The sequence below is a fragment of the Nycticebus coucang genome, chromosome 17, assembly GCF_027406575.1.
Source record: "Nycticebus coucang isolate mNycCou1 chromosome 17, mNycCou1.pri, whole genome shotgun sequence".
Lineage (NCBI taxonomy): Eukaryota > Metazoa > Chordata > Mammalia > Primates > Lorisidae > Nycticebus > Nycticebus coucang.
In genome coordinates, this window is record NC_069796.1 from 21,232,170 (window position 1) to 21,256,727 (window position 24,558).

Here is a 24,558-nt window from a genome sequence, read left to right on the forward strand (position 1 = left end):
GTATTGTCAATATTTTGTTTGTTTTCTTCATTAAGTGTTTTTTTCTCACTCACATAGGTCTGTATACTTAGGATACAATGGTGAAGGAAGCAGTCCAAAATTCCTGCTCTCAGAGAACTTATGTGCTATTACTAGTAAGTTACATCTCATATGAAAGACACTGTAACAATAGGTCATAATTTTTAAATATGCAACATTACATTTTGATAGTCTGAAAGAACAACCTAATTTCTTGAAACTTATCCTGAAAAATCAGGCAAAGATGAATGCAAATTATTCACTGTGTTGCTGTTCATCACGAAAGTCTAGGTCACTGCGGTTCTCAACCTGTGGGTCGCAGCCCCTTTTTAACAATGAAAGTACATTGCGGCATTAGGAAGGTTGAGAACCACTGGAGGAGAAAGAAATTGAATAGAGCCTGAGTGTCCAAAATCAGAGGCCTGGTTAGGAAAGAATTATTATATGTCTGTATAGGTAATCATTACAAATAATTGTGCTGTTTAATTATTATTTAGAACATTACGTGACCGGCTCGGTACCTATAGCTCAGCAGCTAGGGCGCCAGCCACATACACTGGAGATAGTAGGTTGGAACCCAGCCCAGGCCTACCAAACAACAATGACAACTACAACCAAAAACTAGCTGGGCATTGTGGCGGGTGCCTGTAGCCAGGTGTTGTTCCAGCTACTTGGGAGGCTGAGGCAAGAGAATTGCCTAAGCCCAAGAGTTGGAGGTTGCTGTGAGCTGTGATGCCACAGCACTCTACCCAGGGTGATGAAGTGAGACTCTGTCTCTACCAAAAAAAAAAAAAATCCTAAAATCTGCTTTGTAAACACTTATGGGATTAATAAATACATAAAATGCAACTAGTTTGGCTAAAAAGTATAAAAAGATAACTTTCCACTTTTCAGTTTATTAATCCTGTGCAGAAATCCTGTACACTGCTTCCTTCCACCACCACCACCCCCTTCTGCTGCTGAGATTAACTCTTTTCTTTTCTTTCTTTTTTTTTCTTGAGACAGAGTCTCACTATGTTGCCCTTGGTAGAGTACCTTAGCGTCACAGCTCATAGTAACGTCCACCTCTTGGGCTTAAGCGATTCTCTTGCCTCAGCCTCCTAAGTAGCTGGGACTACAGGCGCCAGCCACAACGTTTGGTTGTAGCCATCATTGTTTGGCAGTCCTGGGCTGGATTCGAACCAGCCAGCTCAGGTGTATGTGGCTGGCGCCTTAGCCCCTTGCGCCATGGGCGCCAAGCCTGAGATTAACTCTTTAGTAACTGAGGCTGAAGCACAGCAAAGTTGGGTTTCCTGCTAATTAACTACTATTCTACTAATAATGATTTTATAGGACAAAGGTTAAAACCATTCTAATACCCTAACAATAAAACAAAAAAAACATTCTAATAAAAAGCATCTTTTGAGATTATCTGCAGTTTTCACTCAATGTAAGAAATCATTTAAAGACAAATGGGGACTGGCGAGGGGACGGGGGAGGGGCTGAGGCGGCTCACCTGGCGGGACAGGCGCCTGGCTGGGCAGAGCACCAGTGAACCCTGCCCGGGCCTGGACAGCCCGGCTCACCACGCTTGGGAACCCGGAAGCAGCCAACTGAGCTATGTCTGGAAACAAATGATGAGCCACCCCAATCCCCACCGAGCCATCACGCTCATAGGCCAGACCCTGAGGACCTTGGTCACCATGGGCCAGAAAGCATTACCTTCATCTCTGGCTCTGCTGAGCCAGCCGCTGAGCCCCGCACCTGCTGCCTGTTCTGGCGACCCTGGGTGTGGGACTGGTACCCAGCTGCCTTCTGCTTTCGCCCTTCTGGGATTGTCTCCAGCGCTGTGGAGTCTGTGTGCCGGGCTGCAGGCCCTGCTTGTCTGCTGGGGACTCCACTGAAGGAGCTGCTGAAGCCATCTGAGCCAAACAGCACAGTGGAGTTCCCCCAAGTCCCAACCGTGCACCCTCCAGCCGGCGGGATGGCCAGCGGTTCAAGTCAACCATGGGCAGCAGCATCGCCTGCCGAGCAGCCTGGCCCCCAGCCCCCGTGGTTCTGAGCAGTACTATTCCTTCCACGAGTCAGACCTGGACCTGCCTGTGACGGGCAGGGGCTCCACGGAGGAGAGAGATCAACGTGCTCATCTTCAAGAAGCTGACAGAGTGTTCAGCATACACAGATTGATGAGCAGCCAAGGGCACGTCAGACGCTGCCTTCCTGGAGAAGACCAGTAAGATCCCGACCTTATCAGCAGTATCACACGGGACTCCCACCTGGATGAGCATGACTCCCACTGGATGAGCAGGACTCTCACCTGGATGAGCAGGACTCCCACTGGGATGAGCAGGACTCCCACCTGGATGAGCAGGACTCCCACTGGATGAGCATGACTCTCACCTGGATGAGCAGGACTCCCACTTGGATGAGCAGGACTCCCACCTGGATGAGCAGGACTCCCACCTGGATGAGCAGAACTCTCACCTGGATGAGCAGGACTCCCACCTGGACGAGCAGGACTCCCACCTGGACGAGCAGGACTCTCACCTGGATGAGCAGGACTCCTACCTGGATGAGCAGGACTCCCACATGGATGAGGGCCGCCTGGTACTCAGCATCATTCTGATCAGTGCTCCAAAGTGCTGAGCCCATCCGCAGACCTCAGAGGGACATTGGACTAGGGCTGCTGCTGCCCCTGACAGTGGCCATGAGACCATGGTGGGCTCGGGCTGTCATGGAACTGACAGCGCAGATCTCCCAGGAGACAACATCAGATGCCATGTCCCGGAGGCTGAGGCTTTATGGGTCCCAGGGTACCCAGCCAGTCCAACTCATCCCCAGGGCCACCCCTGCTCCAGGTGTACTACTAACGCCCACTGGGCCCAGCAGCCACAGCCCTTCTAGAAGAAGCACGGCCTACAGAATGAGGATGGGGACCAGGAGCTCCTTTGGGGGAGGCTGAGCTCTGAGTCCAGAAGCACTGCCCACTCTGGATCCTCCTGCTTTGGCTGACTGGCTCCTGGAACACGTGCATTTCACTGGCCTTAATACCCACATCCCTGGCTGGCCTGACCCCTGCCTGGGGCTGTTCCTTCCTGCCCATGGTCTTCAGGTGGCCTGATCATGGACAGCAGAGTAAGGAATTACCTCCTGGGACTGAATCCTGACTCCACCCCCATGACACCCACCAATCATGCAGACTCCAACCTCCTTAGGGTACCCAAGAAGCTTGTTAAAAGAAGCTTGTCTTAAATGATTGCACTGGGGAGTGGGCAGTGCACACTCTGTTCTGTTAAGCAGTTTGTTCTTATTCTTGGCTGATGTTCTACATGTTAACATGACTATAGTTTGTAAGCATAAAATAGACATCTGCCTGCCTATCTCAAAAAAAATAAAAAATTAAAAAAAGACAAATGAGATATGCAATAATAAAAAAAAAGCAAACATTATCTCTCCACTCACACAATCCCCACTAGTCTAACTGGGAAGAAAGGCCATGGCTTCTGCTCAGTGCTGTTACAGAATTGTACCAGACACCTTTTGTGCACCACTCTGAGCCTCCTGGCCTGACCTCTTAGTCCTCCCACAGCTTTGGTGACCAGTGAAGAGTCCTACCATCTTCACACTCAGTCTGTCAGGAACAACACCACACCTTGCCTGAAGTACCTCTTGCTCCCAGACCCGGGGCTTCTCTGACACTGTCTCAGGGGACACTTACGGAACCCACCTACTGCTCACAAATACACAACTGCACGTGTGTGTCCTCTGCTCCCAGCAGAGCTGCCTTCTAGAGACTGCATCACCCTACACACACACACACACACACACACACCCTTGCCCTCAGGCTGCTAACTGTGTTCGCCCATCCAGAGGCATTGGCAGGAGATGAGTGACCAGGAGGAAAAGGTGGGCCATTTCTTCCTTCACTCCTGCCCCGCTTTAGCACAAGGTGGAGACTCTGCCTGTTCAAAAGTACAGCGCCTGCGGGCAGCCTCTCCTGCTCAATTCAGTGCCTACTGAGTCATTTCTCCCTTTGGTCCCTTCAGGCCTCGGGGCAAGGATACCTTTGAATTATTGCTAGTCCCTGGATGCCTAGACATACCTTCTTTTCTGAGCCTTATCTGCACCTTCCTTAAATTCTCCAGATCCCAACTGAGCAGCCTTGCTTCCTACCAGAACCCTTCTGATAAAAATTACAGAGTCTCTGGTGGCACCTGTGGCTCAAAGGAGTAGGGCGCCAGCCCCATATGCTGGAGGTGGCGGGTTCAAACCCAGCCCTGGCCAAAAACTGCAAAAAAAAAAAAAAAAAAAAGAAAGAAAATTACAGAATCTCAGAAGAGCTAATAGGCTACCTCCTTTGTGAGAAAAGTACATTATTCTTATTTTTCAAACTAAAGGTACAATTACAAGACTAGCAAAAAGAAATCTAAATATAAGAAATTCACAGGCCAGAGTGGCTCAAAGGGGTAGGGTGCCAGCCCCATATGCCAGAGGTGGCGGGTTCAAACCCAGCCTCAGCCAAAAACTGCAAAAATAATAATAATTATTATTATTTATTAATTATTATTATTAAAAATAATTATTATTATTAATAAAAATAATAATTAATAATAAATTCACAGGCCAGGCTCAGTGGCTCACACCTGTAACCCTAGCACTCTGGGAGGCAGAGGTGGGTAGATTACTTGAGTCCACGAGCTCGAGACCCCCGTTTTTACTAAATAGCCAGGCATTGTGATATATACCTATAGTTCCAGCCTTGAGAGACTGAGGCAAGAGGATTGCTTAAGCCCAAGAGTTTGAGGTTGCTGTGAACTTTGATAATACAGCACTCTACCCAGGGTGACTGAGTGAGACTCTGTCTCAAAAAATGATAATAATAATAATAGTTATCCTCATAAACTGTTTCCAAACAAGTTCAGAGGAAAGATACAGTGGACCAACAATACTAACCACTCTAAAAAAATTGTGTGCCAGCGATTCTCCTGTTAAAAATGATCATAAACAATGACTTCAAGTCTAGATACTATCAGCACAGGTCACTTGATTTATTAATACTAAGATAAATTAATGAGGTTTTAGTAAACACTGACAATAGGCCAGGCCATGTGCTGATGTATTCATATCTATCATCTCCATTTATTTTCTTAAAAACTACGCTGGAATGTGCAGTTGTCAACTTGATTTATTTGGGAACTCTCTTTCTCAGAATCCCCTACTCTGTACTGTTCCAAGTTAGAGCTGGGCACAGAAGAACTTGTTTAAGACTTAGAAGGCAGAGCAAGCATCAGCCGCAACTCTTGGGAGTTGGTCAGACAGTAATGGACAGATGCCAAGGTGCCTGGCAGGTCCCAACCTATCCCCTGGGCCCTCTGTGTGGTGTCCTGCTCACCTGCTTAACCACTAGCCCTGCTGACTAGCTGTGGCTTCAGGCTCAACAGGCAATATTTGGCTGTGGACTAGCACAACCTGTATCTTGGATTAGAAAATATTTTCCTTCTTACACCATCTCACCCAAGAATCAAAGTCCCAGGGGTGGGGATTTAGTTAGTCTAGCTTGGATTACTTGCCTACCCATAAGGACAAGCACCTTGATAGACAAGGGATTGTACACTGAGAAATAAGTAACTTCTAGGAAAAAAAAAAATCAAGGCTTAGGAAGGGGAAATGGATGTGAAGTGGTCGAAAACGAGAGTATCAAGTGTCCACCCCATGCATTTACACAGTATTATCCTTGTCACTGACCAGCTGACAGTAATAGACAACATTTATTTAGCCCCCTCTCTGTGCCAGTAACTCAGCGATTTACTATTTTATTTAATCCTCGCAGCAATCCTAGGAAACAGGTACTTTTCTTTCTCTATTTTACAGTAAGGAAGATGCGTAGTAGATAAAGTTACCATTTGGCCATTTTTCATTTTATAAACTGTAAGTGAATAGAGCTGAATCTATACTAGTTAAGTGTTGATTCTAATTTCAGAACTGAAAATCATTAGATTTTCAATGCCAGTTTTGCTGAGGTAAAATTTTCTTAACCAGTTGTGCAGAAATCCTGTCGTCCACTGCTTCCTTTTTTTTTTTTTAGAGACAAGAGTCTCACTTTATCGCCCTCAGTAGAGTGCCGTAGCATCACAGCTTATGGCAACCTCCAGCTCTTGGGCTTAGGTGATCCTCTTGCCTCAGCCTCTCAAGTAGCTGGGACTACAGGCGCCCACCACAACGCCCAGCTATTTTTTGTTGCAGTTTGGCAGGGGCTGGGTTCAAATCGGCCACCCTCGGTATATGGGGCCAGCACCCTACTCACTGAGCCACAAGCACTGCCCAGGTTAATTCTTTAATAACTGGAGATGTTGAACAACAAATTTGTGTTTCCTGCTAATTGATTAGTATTCTCCTAGGACTGATTTTATGAGGCAAAAGTTAAAACAATTCCAATAGAAAGCAGTTTTTGAGATTATTTGCAGTTTTCACTCATACAAGAAATCATTAAAAGACACATGGGATATGCAGTAAAAAAAAAAAAAAAAAAGAAAGAAAAAATTATCGGCTCGGCACCTGTGGCTCAAGCAGCTAAGGCACCAGCCACCACCATGCCATGGTGTCACACCTGAGCTGGCGGGTTCAAATCCAGCCTGAGCCCACCAAACAATGACCGCTGCAACCAAAAAATAGCTGGGCACTGTGGCGGGTGCTTGTAGCCCCAGCTATTTGGGAGGCAGGGGTAGGAGAATCACTTGAGCACAGGAGTTGGAGGTTACTGTGAGCTGTGACATCAGAGCACTCTATTCAGGGCAACAGCTTGAGGCTCTGTCTCAAAAATAAATAAATAAATGAATAAATAAATAATCTCTCCACTCACACAATCTCTTATAGTCTAACTGGGAAGAAAGAAATCTTCCATCAGTGATTGCAGTACTGCTAATTTATATTGTAATGACTAATTATGTAGCATAAATCTTATCCTCTTATTATGTACAAGAGTTCTAGCATGCATGATTTTTTTCTTTTTTGCAGTTTTTGTGCGGGGCCAGGTTCAAACCCACCATCTCTGGTATATGGGGCCAGTACCCTACTCCTTTGAGCCATAGGTGCCACTCAGCATGATGTATTTTATTTTTATTACTATTCAATTTATTGAAGTTAAATTTATTTTATTTTTATTTATTTTATTTTATTTTTTTTTGAGACAGAGCCTCAAGCTGTTGCCCTGGGTAGAGTGCTGTGGTGTCACAGCTCACAGCAACCTCCAACTCCTGGGCTTCAGCAATTCTCCTGCCTCCACCTCCCAAGTAGCTGGGACTACAGGCACCTACCACAATGCCCAGCTATATTTTGGTTGTAGTAGTCATTGTTGTTTGGCAGGCCTGGGCTGGATTCGAATCCACCAGCCCTAGGTGAATGTGGCTGGCACCCTAGCCACTGAGCTACAGGCGCCAAGCCATCATTTCTATATTTAATTCCAAATCTTCCCAGAGATAAAAATACACACAGGCCCAAGTACAATAATATAGTAGCATGCAGGCTGGGAGCAGTGGCTCCTAGCATTCTGGGAGGCTGAGGCAGGTGGATTGCCTGAACTCAGGAGTTTGAGACCAGCCTGGGCAAGAATGAGACCAGTCTCTACTATAAATAGAAAAACTAGCCCAGCATTATGGTGGTCACCTGTAGTCTCAGCTACTCTGAGAGGATCCTTGAGCCCAGGAGTTTGAGGTTGCTATGAGTTATGGTGCCATAGCACTCTCACCAGGGCAACAGAGTGAGACTCTGTTTGAAAAAAATAACAACACATACACAAAACAAATAAACAAAATATATATAGATAGTGGCATACAGACCCCAGACAGAAAGTTGTGCAAAAAATTTTAAATGGTGAAAATGCTAAAGAATTTTAGGACAGAAATGTCTAATATTCTGCACTGTAATTACTCTATTGTTACCCTGCTGTGGTCTCCTCACCTTCAGAAGAATGATACTCTTGTGTTTAAAACATAAAAATAGGACAATGGGGGATGGCCAAGAGGGCAGTGAGAAACTAAGACACTCTCTAGCAGGTAGCAGTGTGAGCTGACAAAGATGGAAACTGGGCTCTCTCCTCCCCAGAATACCCTGAGCTTTTTAGAGCAGGCTGCAGTGACTTAGCCCTTTGGATATTAAAGGAAAGGTTGACTCCAGAAAGATACAGGGCTTAGGATGCCCCAGGCACCAGAGACTTGGGCTGAAGGAGGATGTAGCCACATGCTTTTTAAGAAACATCTTCTTCTGGGCGGCACCTGTGGCTCAGGGAGTAGGGTGCCAGCCCCATATACCGAGGGTGGTGGGTTCAAACCCAGCCCCAGCCAAACTGCAACAACAGCAACAAAAAAATAGCTGGGCATTGTGGCAGGCGCCTGTGGCCCAGCTACTCAGGAGGCTGAGGCAAGAGAATCACCTAAGCCCAAGAGCTAGAGGTTGCTGTGAGCTGTGACGCCATGGCACTCTACCAAGGGTGACAAAGTGAGACTCTGTCTCTAAAAAAAAAAAAGAAAAGAAAAGTCTTCTTCTGAGGCTTGGGCACAGTCCTAGCCCTTTGGGAGGCTGAGTTGGATGGATTGCTTGAGTTCAGGAGTCGGAGACCAATCTGAGCAAGAGGAAGACCAATTTCTACTAAAAAACGAAAAACTAGCCAGGTGTTGTGGCAGGTGCCTACAGTCCCAGCTACTCAGGAGGCTGAGGCAAAAGATCTTTGAGCCCAGGATTTTGAGGTTGCTGTGAGCTATGATGCCATGGCACTCTACCCAGGGTGACAGAATGAGATTCTGTCTCTAAAAAAAAAAAGTCTTAACAATAGATCAAGTAAAGATAAAAGCAGAGAAGAGACAATGGGTTATTTCTTATTGTTCCTAAGAAGGCCTAGAGTATTGAATTTGTGCTGAGTTACAGAATTCTACACAATTACATTCAGCTACTCAGCACCTCAGCAGCCAGAGGATTTCTAGATCCTCTTTTTCAACTAATGCTAGAAAGAAGGTCTCAGCCTTTCTTGTCCCAAGGGAGGAAATGAATCACTGGACTGTTCTAGTACAAAGTTCTCTTGAGTTGTCTCAATAGCCCCATGAATTTTGAATTCGAGTCTTCCTAATTAAGTGAAATGTTTTGTTAACTTTTCATCAGCATTATTGGTTTACCTTTATAACCCTCTGGCTTGACATTATTTAAAGATTTTATAATAGTTCTTTATGTGAGGCTATGCTCACATGGCCCCAAATATCTCAGCTGTTTGATGAAATCAGTCAAATCACTGGCTAAAAGATAAAAGGAAACAGTTAAACTGGCTACTTGTCATCATGAAAACAAATACTGGCCCTTACTTCCCACTTTTAATTAATAATAACTCATTAGCCCTATTTGACTTTGACACTTTGAGCCCCCAACTATCTATAAAACAGACTTTTTTTTTTAACAAGAGAGAGATAAGCTCTCACTCTATTGCCCAGACTGTACTACTGTGGCATGATCTAGCCCGCTGCAGCCTCAAGCAATCCTCCTGCCTCAGCCTCCCAAATAGGCAGAAGTACAAGTATGTGTCACCACGCCTGGCTTAAAACAGATTTTTGAGAAGTAATGTTACCATACTGACTTTTATTTTCCCCTTTGGGTACGTGTTTTATTAGAAAAGAAATACAGGGCAGCACCTGGGGCTCAGTTGGTAGGGCGCCGGCCCCATATACCGAGGGTGGCGGGTTCAAACCCAGCCCCGGCCAAACTGCAACCAAAAAATAGCCGGGCGTTGTGGCAGGCGCCTGTAGTCCCAGCTACTTGGGAGGCTGAGGCAAGAGAATCGCTTAAGCCCAGGAGTTGGAGGTTGCTGTAAGCTGTGTGAGGCCATGGCACTCTACCGAGGGCCATAAAGTGAGACTCTGTCTCTACAAAAAAAAAAAAAGAAAAGAAAAGAAATACAAAGAGGAAGAGTATGCTGTGCTTCATGCCACTGGGCCCCAGATGCTAGAGCTGCCAACAGGACTCTGGCTGTCCCTAGCAAGAACCCCAGCTAGAAAAGCCCCCCTCCCTCATAGAGTCCGTGAATGCTTAGTGAGAGGACTTGACAAAAACGTGAATGGCCATTAGTCACACTTCCACTTAACTTGCATAAACAGTTAAATCTACCACAAATTAAAGTTTGGGGACATTGTATAGCTTGCTCTGTGGGGTGACTTGTACTACTGGCAGACTCAATAGTCCACTGAAAATGTGTGTTGCTTCAGGAATGCTCTGGAGATAGAGGGTGTAGGTGGACAATTACGTGACTCTCTGCCTGTGAAAGAGAAAAATCATATTCAAGATCGAACAGAACTATGGAATAAGTTTGTTTGGTTCCTTGGCAAGGAATACAACACCCTCCGCATTGCTCCTCCGGGTATGAAAACACTTCTTCCCACAAAATGGTGAGATTCTTCTGAGCCTTTACAGGCCATGCAAGCTACACAGTTTTGTTTTGTTTTGAGTCTTGCTCTGTTGCCCAGGTTAGAGTGCAGTGGCCTAGTCATAGCTCACTATGACCTCAAACTCCTGGGCTCAAGCAATCCTTTTGCCTCAACCTCCTGATTAGCTGGGACTCCAGATATGTGTCACCATGCTTGTAGAGAAAGGGTCTCTTTGGGTTGCCCAGGCTGGTCTTGAACTCCTAGCCTCAAGCAATCCTCCCCATTCGGCCTTCCAAAGTGCTAGAATTACAGGTATGAGCCACCACATTTGGCCCCAGCTGCCCAGTTTAAAACCAAGAACGTGGGCCGGGAGTGGTGGCTCACACCTGTAATCCCAGCACTCTGGGAGGCCAAGGTGGGTGGATTGCTTGAGCTCACAAGTTTGAGACCAGCCTGAGCAAAAAGCAAGACCCTGTCTCTACTAAAAATAGAAAAACTGAGGCAAGAGGATCACTTGAGCCCAAGTTGGAGGTTGCTGTGAGCTAGGACACCACAGCACTCCATCTATCCAGGGTGACAGCTTGAGTCTCTGTCTCTAAATAAACAAATAAAATAATAAAACCAAAAATATACAATAACTAAGAAAATGCCATGAAGGCTACATTGAACAGTTTGATGAGAATATTTTAGATTGTATATGAAACCAGCACATTGTACCCCTTGACTGCACTAATGTACACAGCTATGATTTAACAATAAAAAAATTATCAAAAAAAATAATAATAAAAAAAACCAAAAACATGGCATTCCTTGCAAAGATAGACAATTCACTAAGAAATTGCATCTCAACTTTCATGTTAAATATGCCTGCTTTTTTAATACAAGGGTAAAATTAGGAGCATCTACCTATATCAGAACATTTTGAGTTTTTCCCTCTGTATATAATTATGAAATACATGTGAAACCAAGTGAGTTAATCTGATGTTGTGGGCTGAATTATGACTCCACCCAAGTTCATATGTTGGAATCTAACCCCTAGTTCCTCATAAGGAGGCCTGTTTTGAAGACAGGAGCTTTACAGAGGTAATAAAGTTCAAATGACCTCCTTAGGGTGGGCCAGAGTTCAACACGACTGGTGTCCTTATGAAAAGGGGACATCTGAACACAGAGACACACATACAGGCTGAATGCCATCTGAACATGAAGACAGCCATCTATAAGCCAAGGAGAGTGGCTTGCAACAGATCCTCCCCTCACAGACTTCAGAAGGAACTAACACTTTGCCCTGAGATTTCTAGCCTCCAGGACTGTGAGAATGTTAACTAAGTTGACTAAGTCACCCGGTTTGTTCCTGAATTACAAGTTCAAATGCCAGCAGTGCCCAGGCAGATAACCAAAAGGAGTAAATCTAGCTAGATGGACTGACCAGGGTTATGAGAGGGGACTAAGGCAAACTGGAAAATAGTATCCAGCTCCAGTACCTACCAGGAAGAAATACAAGCCTTATGTTGCCAAGCAGTCTGACTCCGTTGAGAGAAACCCCAAATGAAGAATTTTCTTAAATGTAAAAAATCTCCCTTTTCAAAAATATTGACAACAGGGCGGCTCCTGTGGCTCAGTGAGTAGGGCGCCGGCCCCATATACCGAGGGTGGCAGGTTCAAATCTGGCCCCGGCCAAATTGCAACAACAACAAAAAAATTGACAACATACTGAAAAGTGTCTTAAATATTGTTCCTGGCCAACAATATTGTTGGCCAAATAAAATCTGTCTGAGGCCCAGTTCAGCCTGTAACCTAATTACATTCAAAGAAATGCCCTCCAACAGGCTGCTCCCTGAATCTGAGAAGAGGGTGCCTGGAGCCGCCTTTCCAAGCCTTTTTGCTGCTAGTTGGGCCTATGACAAAATCTGGCCAATGGAATGGGACCAATGGGAATGAAGTGAAGTCTGTCACTGCTGTATGGAGATTGGCAAGTATCTGGGGAGTCCTCCCCTCACTGTCACCCCCTTCCAGAATGACCTTGGAGGTACATACTGATCTTGCCGATTTAAGAGGTCAGATTTGATGAAGACAAGATTCTCAAGTGTGAAGAAAATTACAAGCTATTTACATATGGCATATTGTTCCCTGACCTTGACCCTAAAAAAAATGAGAAAAGAGGCAAGTGAGTAAATTGCCTTGTATTATGATAATCAGGATGCGATGTCCCAACAAACCTGAGTTAGGGTTCAATTCCCAGCATGAAGGGCTCATGGTAAGCAGTGAGTGGAAGACAGCAGTTAGCCCTTACCAGAGAACGTCTGGACAATGATTCTCAAGAATCGCTGATCTCGGAAGAAAGTGGGACCCTTTACATTAACTCCCCAAAAGAGGTCCCACTTAGAAGCACCTATAGTGGAGGAAGGGGAGAGGACGATTGGCAGAAGGAGGGAGGGCGTGAAGGGGAATCTCGCCTACTGTGCACATCGTGAGGGTGTATAACATGCCTCCTGGGTGAAGGGCTCTTTTACAACTGGAACTTTACTCTGGAAGTGAGAAAAATGTAACCTAAACATTTGTACTCTGATGTTAATTTGAAATAAAAATATATATATAATTCAAGTCAATACCTTCAGAAAGCCTACTATAAAAATTAGGCATTACCTCTGCAATTATTTTCATTTATTATTTCTTAAACAAAAAGACTATTTTTCTTAAAAAGAAAAAGAAACACATGCATTGACGGCAAAGGTGTCCATTTGCCTTTTGCTTGTTTGTTTTTCCCATTAGACATGGTGTGGGAAAATGGCTAGATAAAATTTGCACTTCCGTTCTAAATATATTAGCAACACAGTCATTATAAAATTCTGCTTGAATAATCTCATCAGTCATAGTTGTGCTTCTAAGATCTAGTTGGTTACAGAACTTAATGAGATGAAATAAAACACATTTTCTGGATAATGAAGAATACCACAGAATGGTTATCCCCTTTCTTTGGCTTGTAGCTGGACCTTTGAGCTCTTTCAAAATGCCCTACTCTTGTCTACATAAAAGCCCTGGGCCTGTGACTCTGATGAATACATATTAACTTGCTCTTGCTTGCTTATCTAGTATCTTTTACTGCTAATATGAGTTTATGTTCATCATTTCTTTGTCACCCTGAAAGCCTTTGTTGACAATTCCTTCCAGCCTCCCCCCATCATTCCTTCTCCCAAAGAATTTAACTCATTAAGCTGACTTTCCAGCACTTCTGACCTCTTCTTTCTTTCTTTCCTTTTCTGAAACAGTCTCAATATGTCACCCTTTGTAGAGTGCCATGGCATCACAGCTCACAGCCACCACAAACTCTTGGGCTCAAGCAATTCTCTTGCTTCAGTCTCCCAAGTAGCTGGGACTACAGGTGCCCATCACAATCCCTGGCTATTTTTTTGTTATTGTAGTTGTCATTGTTTGGCAGGCCCGGGCCAGGTTCTAACCCGCCAGCCCCAGTTCATGTGGCTGGTGCCCTAGCCACTGAGCTACAGGCACTGAGCCAGATACCTTAAATTTCATACTGTAAATTCCTTGAGTGCAAGAACCATACATTTTAATGATTGGCTTACCCTAAGTACCTACTACACACAGTACCCTTTTATGTTTAATTGGTTACATCCGTATCATTTTAAATTAGTGACATGTAAATAAATGATTTATACCTTCCTCATTTCTACATGCCTGAAATAAACCTTTTGTTAGGAAATACAAATTAATCTAGTTAAGGACTGGCAGGATTTGGTATACATAAATAAGGAAACTAATTCTACCTTTTCCATGAACATCTGTTGGTTGATTTTGACTTTTACTATAACATTTGAAAAGTCTAACATTAAAAAATTGCATTGTCGTTAAAGATCTTTTAACCATGTGATTACTTATCTCATGCGTTTACACTTAAACACTAATAATTGTAAAGTCAAATAAGCCAGTAACAGATATTATCTACAGAAAGAAGAATTCATCTGGGAAACAAACAGGATGTTATACCAACAGGGTGAGTACATTTGTTTTCCTTTGTCGTTTAACATGGACTTGAATAGATTAAATTTTGCATGAATATAAACATTTTAATCTTATCTCTGATGCAACTCTGAGAATATACATCTCTACACGGCTCTCAGAGCTTCTGAATAAATCCCCTGGTCATGGTAACATAATGACTTCTGTTTGTTGCACGACGCTTCATTGTTTTGATGTGTCTCATATTTTTGTTCTTCTTCATAAGTTGGAGTTTCTAAATTTAAGCTTCAGGGCTTATTTCCTAATGATTATTTGGCCTCCAATTTAAGTACAGACTCGTGATCCATCTTGGAGTGATTTAGGAGTGGTTGGAAAGATTCCAGGGCAGGGAGGTAACCAGGAAGCTAAGGGAAGAGCTGGGAGTAGAAGAGTCTGATCTAGGTGCAGATAAGAGGTACAATTCAGCTTCAGGGGTTTGTGGTGGGGATGGCAGAGGCTCAAGAAGAGCTCAGGAAGTTAGTGGGGGGGGGGAAACTGTGTAGAAGAGGTAAATCCTAGGCCCGGTCCCTGGGAAATGGCTGAGGAATGACACCAAAAGCTGGCTAGTGGGGCTTAAGGTGAGTTTCATTTTGAGGAAAGGTGAACACATGTGTATGTCCTTCACCTTAGACTCCTGAGCCTATGGAAGCCAAGCCATCATTCTATCTCCCCAGAAGCATCAGGGGCCTGACAACATGGGCTGACAGCCAACACAGTCCAAGTGCCCAAGGCTTCATATTGAGATTGAATTGCAATTGCAGCAATTTTTTTTTTTTTTTTTTTTGAGACAGAGTCTCATGAGGTCGCCCTCGGTAGAGTGCTATGGTGTCACAGCTCACAGCAACTTCAAACTCTTGAGCTTAAGCAATTCTCTTGCCTCAGCCTCCCAAGTAGCTGGGACTACAGGCACCCACCACAATGCCCAGCTATTTTTTTGTTGCAGTTATCATTGTTGTTGAACTGGCCCGGGCCGGGTTCAAACCTGCCAGCCTGGGTGTATGTGGCTGGCACCCAAACCACTGTGCTGCAGGCACCGTTTTTAACAGAGAGACATCACCTTTCTTTACTAGGGAGAGCTAAACCAAACTGCAAATGATGGAGAACTTGCAGCAAATAGCTAGGATGGAGTTAGAGTAAGATAGTTAACTTGTGTTTCTCCCACAAGTGCCTATCTAGTAAAAATGTATAGGATGCTTTTCCATTCAATAGCATTTTCACACAAATTTATTAAAATTATGAAACTTTGGCCAGGAGCAGTGACTTCATGCCTATGATCCCAGCATTTTGAGAGGCAACAGCAAAAGGATCACTTGAGGCCAGAGTTAAGACCAGCCTGGGCAACATAGCCAGACCCCATCTCTACAAAAAAATGTAAAAGTTTAAAAATTTAAGATTAGCCAGGTGAAGTGGTACATGCCTATAGTCCCAGATACTTTAAGGCTGAGGTGGGACTATAAGCTGTGCTGAAGGCTTTGAAGTTACAGTGAGCTATAATGGCAGCACTGCACTCCAGACATAGCAAGACCCTGTCCCTAAAACAAAAGAAGAAAAATTATATGGCTATATATATATATATATATATATTTTTTTTTTTTTTTTTGAGACAGAGCCTCAAGCTGTTGCCCTGGGTAGAGTGCTATGGCATCACAGCTCACAGCAACCTCCAACTCCTGGGCTCAAGCGAGTCTCCCTCCGCCTCCCAAGTAGCTGGGACTACAGGCGCCCAGCACAACACCCAGCTGTTCTTTGGTTGCAGCCACCATTGTAGTCTGGTGGGCCCGGGGTTGGATTCAAACCCAGCAGCTCAGGTGTATGTGGCTGGCGCTTTAGCTGCTTGAGCCACAGGCACTGAGCCTATATGGCTATATTTTAAAATAGGATTATTGTTAAATACTATACAAAAATAGAGCAATGTGTAATTTTTTAGATACCATTAAATGGTATCACTCACTATAATGTCCTTAAACAGTGATCTACTTTGTTAAATAAAAATGATAAGAAGGGCCCAGCTCAGTGGCTCACACCTATAATCCTACCACTGTAGGAAGCCGAGGCATGAGCATCCCTTGAGCTCAGGAATTTGTGACCAGCCTGAACAAGAGCAAGACCCCTCTTTCTGCTAAAAATAGAAACAATTAGCCAGGCATTGTGGTGGGTACCTGTAGCCTCAGCTACTCAGAAGACTGAGGCAGGAAGACTGCTTGAACCCAGGAGTTTGAGGTTTCTGTGAGCTACACTGAGACCACAATACTTCTAGCCTGGGGACAAAGTGAGACTCTCTTTAAAACGAAAAGGAGAGAAAAGAGACCATTGTTAGGAGGTCAGTCCAACAGACCACCTAAATGGAGTCACTCTGGTTGGGGTTGTACATTAACAAACAGAAACTGAGTTGTTGGCTCGGGGCCTGTGGCTCAAGCGGCTAAGGCGCCAGCCACATACACCTGAGCTGGTGGGTTCAAATCCGGCCTGGGCCCGCCAAACGACAGCTGCAACTAAAAAACAGCCGGGCGTTGTGGCAGGCGCCTGTAGTCCCAGCTACTTGGGAGGCAGAGGCAGGAGACTCACTTGAGCCCAGGAGTTGGAGGTTTCTGTGAGCTGTGATGCCATGGCACTCTACCCAGGGCAACAGCTTGAGGCTCTGTCTCAAAAAAAAAAAATAGAAACTGAGTTGTTATTTGGGCTTCTGGGAAGTCACAGAAATTACAGCCGATTTCCTAAACACACCAGTCTCAAATGGCATAAAAATGAAACTCTCTCTGCTTCAATCCTTATCAAAAAAAGTAACCTGAAATAACTTAACATTAGCCAGTAATTTTTCTGTTGTTCTGTTTCCCTGTTCGTGCCTTACAAGAAAAATAACTTTGCAATAACCAGTCTGCTTTTTCTTCCTTGTTTCTGCTTTCTTCAGCTCTTTTCTGTCTGTAAAACCAACCTCCTCTGCTCCCAGCTCATTGGAACACTTACTCTATTTTACAGGACGGAGTGTTACCCAATTCTAGAATCCCAAGAAAAGCCAATTAAGATTTTTTGTTGTTGTTGTTGTAGAGACAGAGTCTCACTGTACCGCCCTCGGTAGAGTGCCGTGGCGTCACACGGCTCACAGCAACCTCTAACTCTTGGGCTTACGCGATTCTCTTGCATCAGCCTCCCGAGTAGCTGGGACTACAGGCGCCCACCACAACGCCCGGCTATTTTTTTGTTGCAGTTTGGCCAGGCCTGGGTTTGAACCCGCCACCCTCAGCATATGGGGCCGGCGCCCTACTCACTGAGCCACAGGCGCTGCCCCAAGATTTTTTTTTTTTTTAAGACAGAATCTCAAGCTGGGACTCTGTCAGGGTGCTGGGTAGAGTGCTGTTGCGTCATAGCTCACAGCAACCTAAAACTCGGGGCTCAAGGGATCCCCTTGTCTAGTTTTTCTACTTTTAGTAGAGATGAAGGGGGTCTCACTTGTTTTGCTCAGTCTGGTCTTGAACCTGTGAGCTCAGGCAATCCACCTGTCTTGGCATCCCAGCGTGCTAGGATTATAGGCATGAGCCATAGCGCCGGCCGACAATTAAGATCTTCAAGCGTGATTCTGTAATTTTGTCTTTTGACACTTTATGTTGGTTTTACCACATTAGCCATGAACTTTGAGCACTAATGCCTGTGTTTCTCTACTTGAAAAATGGGACTAATAACACATTAATAAACTGAGGTGTTGGCTCGGTGCCTGTGGCTCAAGCGGCTAAGGTGCTAGCTACATACACGTGAGCTGGCGGGTTCGAATCCAGCCCCGGCCAGCCAAACAACAATGATGGCTGCAACCAAAAAATAGCCAGGCATTGTGGAGGGCACCTGTAATCACAGCTACTTGGGAGGCTGAGGCAGGAGAATCGCTTGAGCCCAGGAGTTGGAGGTTGCTGCGAGCTGTGATGCTACGGCACTCTACCCAGGGTGACAGCTTGAGGGTCTGTCTCAAAAAAAAAAAAAACAATAAATAAATAAATAAACTGAAGTGTTCTTACCTCACGGATCTTAAAAATTAGTAGTCAACAATTTCGTCTGTGTTCGCTGCTAAAAAGAGCAGATTAATTGGCAGATCCCCTTTAGAAAATGCCGTGGGCCTCCTGGCATGGCTTCCCTTTTGTAGCACTTTTTTTCAGACTTATCTGAAAGTAATAACTATTAAAAAATTAATTTACAAGCATAATTAAACTCTGCATACAAACTAGAAAATACAGACACAAACACCCCACACTTCCTTCCACCCTTATTCTGCTATTGAGGAATAATCACTACTAACACACATATTCTCGAAGTCTTTCCTCTCTACCTCTAGTTACACATCTAAGTGCATCGAAGTTCAAATAAGTACTTACTTATTTGAAATGCTATTCTACTACTCATATTGTTGTATAGCCTGATTTTTTTTTCATTTAGAAATATACCGTGAATATTTTCTCATGTCAATAGTGTCCTACAAATAAATATTTATCACCTGTGGAGTTTTCCATCCCAAGAATCCATCATGATTACTTAGATTTCCACAGGTGGGAGGAGATAGAACCCAGCACACAGGTGAGAGACTGAATTTAGATAAAAGGGAAACATTTCTCTCATTCTCCACCGGAACAAGAAGAAATGATTGCTACGTGCAGATGAAGGCAGATTGGAAAGACTGGATGCACGGGAATATTGGTCTAGTATAAAAAGAAGCGTGAAAATAACCAAAGAGATCTTCCTCTGGAGACCGGAAAGCAGAAAGTAGTCAAACTCCTATCCTGTAGGCAAGTTCCAATGAAAAAAATAGCAGCCTGAATGGAATTTTGTGGATAAATCTAATTCACATCTCAGGAATCATCTTTTTTTTTTTTGTTTTTTGAGACAGAGTCTCACTTTGTCTCCCAGGAATCATCTCTAAAAAAAAAAAAAAAAAAAAGAGGGCATATCCTCTTTCTTTTTTTTTTTTTTTTTGAGATAGACTCTCAAATTGTCACCCTCGGTAGAGTGCTGTGGCGTTATAGCTCACAGCAACCTCAAACTGTTAGGCTCAAGTGATTATCTTGTCTCGGCCTCCTTCAAGTAGCTGGGACTGCAGGCGCCCGCCACAACACCCAGCTATTTATTTGTTTGTGTGTTTGTTTGTCTGTTTAACAGGCTTAGACTGGGTTCGAACCTGCCAGCCCTGGTGCATGTGGCCGACACCCTAACCACTGAGCTATGGGCGCCGCCAAAAAAGAGTATATCCTACTGAAGCCCATAAATTCAACAGGATTTAAAATGTCAAAAGACAAAATTACAAAATTTAGTTTACCTGCAATTCTAGAATTGGACAACACTCCATTCTGTAAGAGAGATGAAACGTTCTACTGAGCTGTGAGCCCAGGAAGTTGGTTTTATAAACAGGTCTCCATTCAGAGCTTTAAGGTTTGGACCTTATCAAAGAGCATCTATTTAGATAACACCAGGAGAACTCACACAGTGTATGTCTTAAAAACAAACAAAATAATCCTTACAGACCCAATGATCCGAAAGACATAAAACTGCATATCAGATGATTTAAAAACTAACTTTTTAGTTCCAGAGGCAGAGCCAAAAATGTACATGTTGTCTTCTTAATCAGTGGTTCTCAAAATATGATACCCCAACCCATAGCATCAACACTGTGAAGACCTTTTTAGAAAAGTAAATTCCTTTTTTTTTTTTTTTGAGACATAGTCTCACTAGGTCACCCTTGGTAGAGTGCCGTAGCATCACAGCAACCTCAAACTCTTGGGTTCAAGTGATCCTCTTGCCTCAACCTCCCAAGTAGCTGGAACTACAGGTGCCCACCAGAACGCCCAGCTATTTGTTTAGAGACAGGGGTCTCGCCCTGGCTCAGGTCGTGAGCTCAGGCAATCCACCCTCCTTGGCCTCCCAAGTGCTGGGATTATAGGTGCGAGCCACCGCACCCGGCCCTCTTTTTTTTTGAGACACTGTTGCCCTGGGTAGAGGGCCATAGCATCATGGTAACTCACAGCAACTTCAACTCCTGGGATTAAGCGATCCTCCTCCCTCAGCCTTCCAAGTAACTGAAACTACAGGCGCCTGCCACTAGGCCTGGCTAGTTTTTCTATTTTTATTTTTTATTTTATTTTATTTTATTTTTTTTGTAGAGACAGAGTCTCACTTTATGGCCCTCGGTAGAGTGCCGTGGCCTCACACAGCTCACAGCAACCTCCAACTCCTGGGCTTAAGCGATTCTCTTGCCTCAGCCTCCCAAGTAGCTGGGACTACAAGCGCCCGCCACAACGCCCAGCTATTTTTTTGGTTACAGTTTGGCCAGGGCTGGGTTTGAACCCGCCACCCTCGGTATATGGGGCCGGCGCCTTACCGACTGAGCCACAGGTGCCACCCCTAGTTTTTCTATTTTTAGTAGAGATGGGGTCTTGCTCTTGCTCAGACTTGTCTCAAATTCCCAAGCTCAAGCAATCCACTAGTCCCAGCCTCCCAGAGTGCTAGGATTACAACTATGAGCCACCACTAGAAAAGTAAATTCTTATCTCCACCCCAGAGAGTTTGAATCAGAAATGCTGGAGGTAGAGCCCAGAAAACTATTTTCTCCAGCCCTGCAGGGGTTTCTGATGCACATTAAATATTCAGAACCACAGATCACGGTAAGTTGACTTGTACACGAAGACACAGTAAATTGGTTGCACCTCCCCATGCTCTGATGACTTCTGGGAGAGAAAAGAAAGGATCCTTCTGGGAGAGAAAAGAAAGGATCCTTAGCCAAGAAGAGGCTAAAGATTAATTTCTTTCACCAGTCTGGGCAAGAGGAAGAGATGGGTAGGAGGAGATACTTCAGGGAGCTTGAGCTTGACCCTTCTCCAACAAACACGGTCAACACAAATAAGCTGACAGCTAGCTGGATTTGAGCTCCATTGTGTTATGCTGCCCCAGAAAGAAGGTCATCTGGTCCTCTCTCCTATTGGGCTGGCTGGATGTGGTCCTCTCAATGACAGGCAAGACAATGGCAGTGCTGCCCAGCCGTGTCAAGGGAAATCTGTCATTTAGGGAAGGGCTTAAAAGCAAAAGGGACTCTCCAAGTCTTTTAAAACATATCACATACTATTGGTACCTAAAACTTACACTGTTATATTTAATCAAAGGCCATCAGCTTGCTTTATATCTAAGGGAGAGTCAAGCCTCAGAGATGGAAAGTCTCATTGTAATTGCTATTGAGATGGAAGGGTCCTGGCACTATGCAAAGTGATTATCTTCAGAAATTCTCACAAAAAGAAACTGACAACCTTTTAAAGTCATTGTTTGATACTAAGAAAGAGCCAATAGAAATAGGAAAAATGCAGAATATCCATGCCTTTGGGCAATATGCCCCCAAATGCTTTCTTGCTTTTCTTTTTTTCTTTTTTTTTTGTTTCCAGTTAACCCAGCATTTCTCCAATTTTATTTTTTCAGTTTTTTGTTTTTTTTTTATTAAATCATAACTGTATACATTGATATGATCATGGGGCATCATACACTCGTTTCATAAACCATTTGACACATTTTTATCACAGTGGTTAACTGCTACAGATCTGCATTCTTCTACCCAACCCAAATCAAGATGCCCTTAAGGTAACAATTGACTGCCACCTGTCTAGAGAATCAACCGAAACTGTGGACCTCCATGCTGCAAACAAATATTCAAATTCTTTCCAACAAAAAGCAGACACAACAAAGTCATCAAAAGGTTAGATAACTTTAACAAATAGTTTTTATTTTTTGAAATTATTAAGAACATAATAGTTAGGTTTTTACAAAATAATGTACATGTTTAAGTATATCTATTTTTTTTTCTTTTTTGAGACAGAGTTTTACTTTGTTGTCCTCAGTAGAGTGAAGTGGTATCATAGCTCACAGCAACCTTAAACTCTTGGGCTTAAGAGATCCTGTTGCTTCAGCCTCCTGAGTAGCTGGGACTATAGGTCCCCACCACAATGCCCTGCTAGTTTTTCTATTTTTTTTAATTTTTTAAACAAAAACATGGAACGCTCCACAAACTTGCATGTCATCCTTGCGCAGGGGCCACGCTAATCTTCTCTGTATCATTCCAATTTTAGTATATGTGCTGCCAAAGCAAGCACCGTTTTTCTGTTTTTAGTAGAGACAGGGTCTTGCTCTTGCACAGGCTGGTGTCGAACTCCTGAACTCAAGCAATCTACCAGCCTGGGTCTCCCAAAGTGCTAGGATTACAGGTGTGAGCCACTGCATTCAAGCCATTTTTAAGTATATCTAATTGCAGTTTTTTTTTTTGTTCTTTGTGTTTTTTTGCCGGGGCTGGGTTTGAACCCGCCACCTCCAGCATATGGAACCAGCGCCCTACTCCTTGAGCCACAGGCGCTGCCCTGAAGTTTCTTGAATGCAGCCTTCCAACATGAAAAGGTTCCCCACCTGTTTTAGGCTTTGCTGGAGACTATTTTAGGAAAGGGGTAGATATTGGCTTAAACTTTTTTTTTCTTTTTTATAAAAACTCCCCAATGGATGGAATTTCTCACTAATTCTAGTTTGTTGGCTCATTGGTTTCAAAAAAAGAGTTACACAAATGTGTGAAAATTATTATTATTATTTTTTTTTTGAGACAGAATCTTACTACGTCACCCCCGGTAGAGTGCTGTGGTGTCACAGCTCACAGCAACCTCCAACACTTGGGCTTAAGCAATTCTCTTGCCTCAGCCTCCCAAGTAGCTGGGACTACAGGCACCTGCCACAATACCTGGTTATTTTTTAGTTGCAGTTGTCATTGCTGTTTAGCAGGCCTGGGCCAGGCTCGAACCTGCCAGCTTCGGTGTATATGGCCAGCGCCCTACTCACTGAGCTACGAATGCCAAGCCCAATGGTGGCTTAAATAACATGGAAGTTTTTTTCAGTCTCATAAAAGCCTAAGATAGACATCTCTGGGCCGAGGGACCAGAATCTCAGAGCCAGGGACTCAGGCGTCTTTATTGCTATACAAATCTCATGTTTATTATATGGTGCAAAATGGCTGCCAGAGTTCCAGAAATTACATTTGAATTCCAACCTGTAGAAGAAGAAGCTGGGAGTAGGGCAGGCCTCCTCCTTTTAAAGACATTCCCAATAAGTTGCATGTACTGTGTTTGCACATTAAATAGGCAGGCCAGAACTTATTCACATGACCATCCTTGGCTGTAAGGGAGAAGAAATTCTCTTTATTCTGGGTTACCATGATGCCTACTGAAACTGGAGAGGAAGAATGGGGTAAGGATGAATTTGGAGAATCAACAGTCTCTGCCATAATAAAGGAAAACATATTCGTTTTGGATAAACAGCAGGGTGGACAAGGTTGCTCACAGAGATCTGGGCCATATGTAGCCAGGTCTTTAATTTTTTAAAGAGAAGCCCAGAAATCTAGACTTTTATGTGAGATTTCCTGATTCTTAAATATTGCTAGTTGATTAAAATATAAAAAACCAGTGTGGGCCAAATAAAACCCATCTGTGTCAAGCCTTCGGGCTGACAGTTTGCTTCCTTTGATCTAAAAGAATTGGCTCTGTTTCTCTTTTAGATTTACAATTTTCAATCAAACAACAAATATTTTTTTTTTTTTTTTTTTTTTTTCAAACAACAAATATTGATTGAGGACTACAATGTATAAGGCACCATGTCAAGGGTGATGAAGGATAGAAAGATATAATCTTTCACTGGAACAAGAATGTCTCTGATGTAGGAGACAGGGTTCATGACTAGAATTGAAAAAAAAAAAAAGAGGCTGCAGTAAGCTGTTTTTTAGTTTTGTTTTATTTTGTTTGTTTTTAGTCCAGGTTCTTTACCTGACCTCAAATGCTGTTTCTTATTTGCTCAGGCCTTTTCTCAATGTCTCATAGTTTCCATTCCCATTTTAGCTCACTAGGGTAAATAACACTGTCCCTAGAATTCTGTGTTCATAAAAATGTATCTCTCAGAAATACCAAATATTTTTTTGTTTTGTGCTAATGTTCTACTCTACAAAAAAATTATTTTAAGCTTTTCTTTATATGAGCTAGTTCTTGCAAAGTTAAGCACGTACACGTACATGACTGACCTTGACTTACTGTCCTCAAAAGTATGTGTGGTGGGACAGACATAATTAATATGTAAATGTCTACAATTTTCACCCCTGTTCAGGGGT

General features: G+C 43.7%; 1 non-coding gene and 1 pseudogene across 1 annotated transcript; one reads left to right on the forward strand and one right to left on the reverse strand.

Annotated features, from left to right (window-relative positions):
• Positions 1–1,245: 1,245 nt before the first annotated feature.
• On the forward strand, positions 1,246–2,959 carry LOC128568497 (keratinocyte differentiation factor 1-like; annotated as a pseudogene).
• Positions 2,960–22,409: 19,450 nt separating this feature from the next.
• On the reverse strand, positions 22,410–22,516 carry LOC128569349 (U6 spliceosomal RNA). The gene has a single exon (XR_008375313.1). It is a non-coding gene; the product is annotated as a U6 spliceosomal RNA (small nuclear RNA).
• Between the last annotated feature and the right edge of the window lie 2,042 nt (positions 22,517–24,558).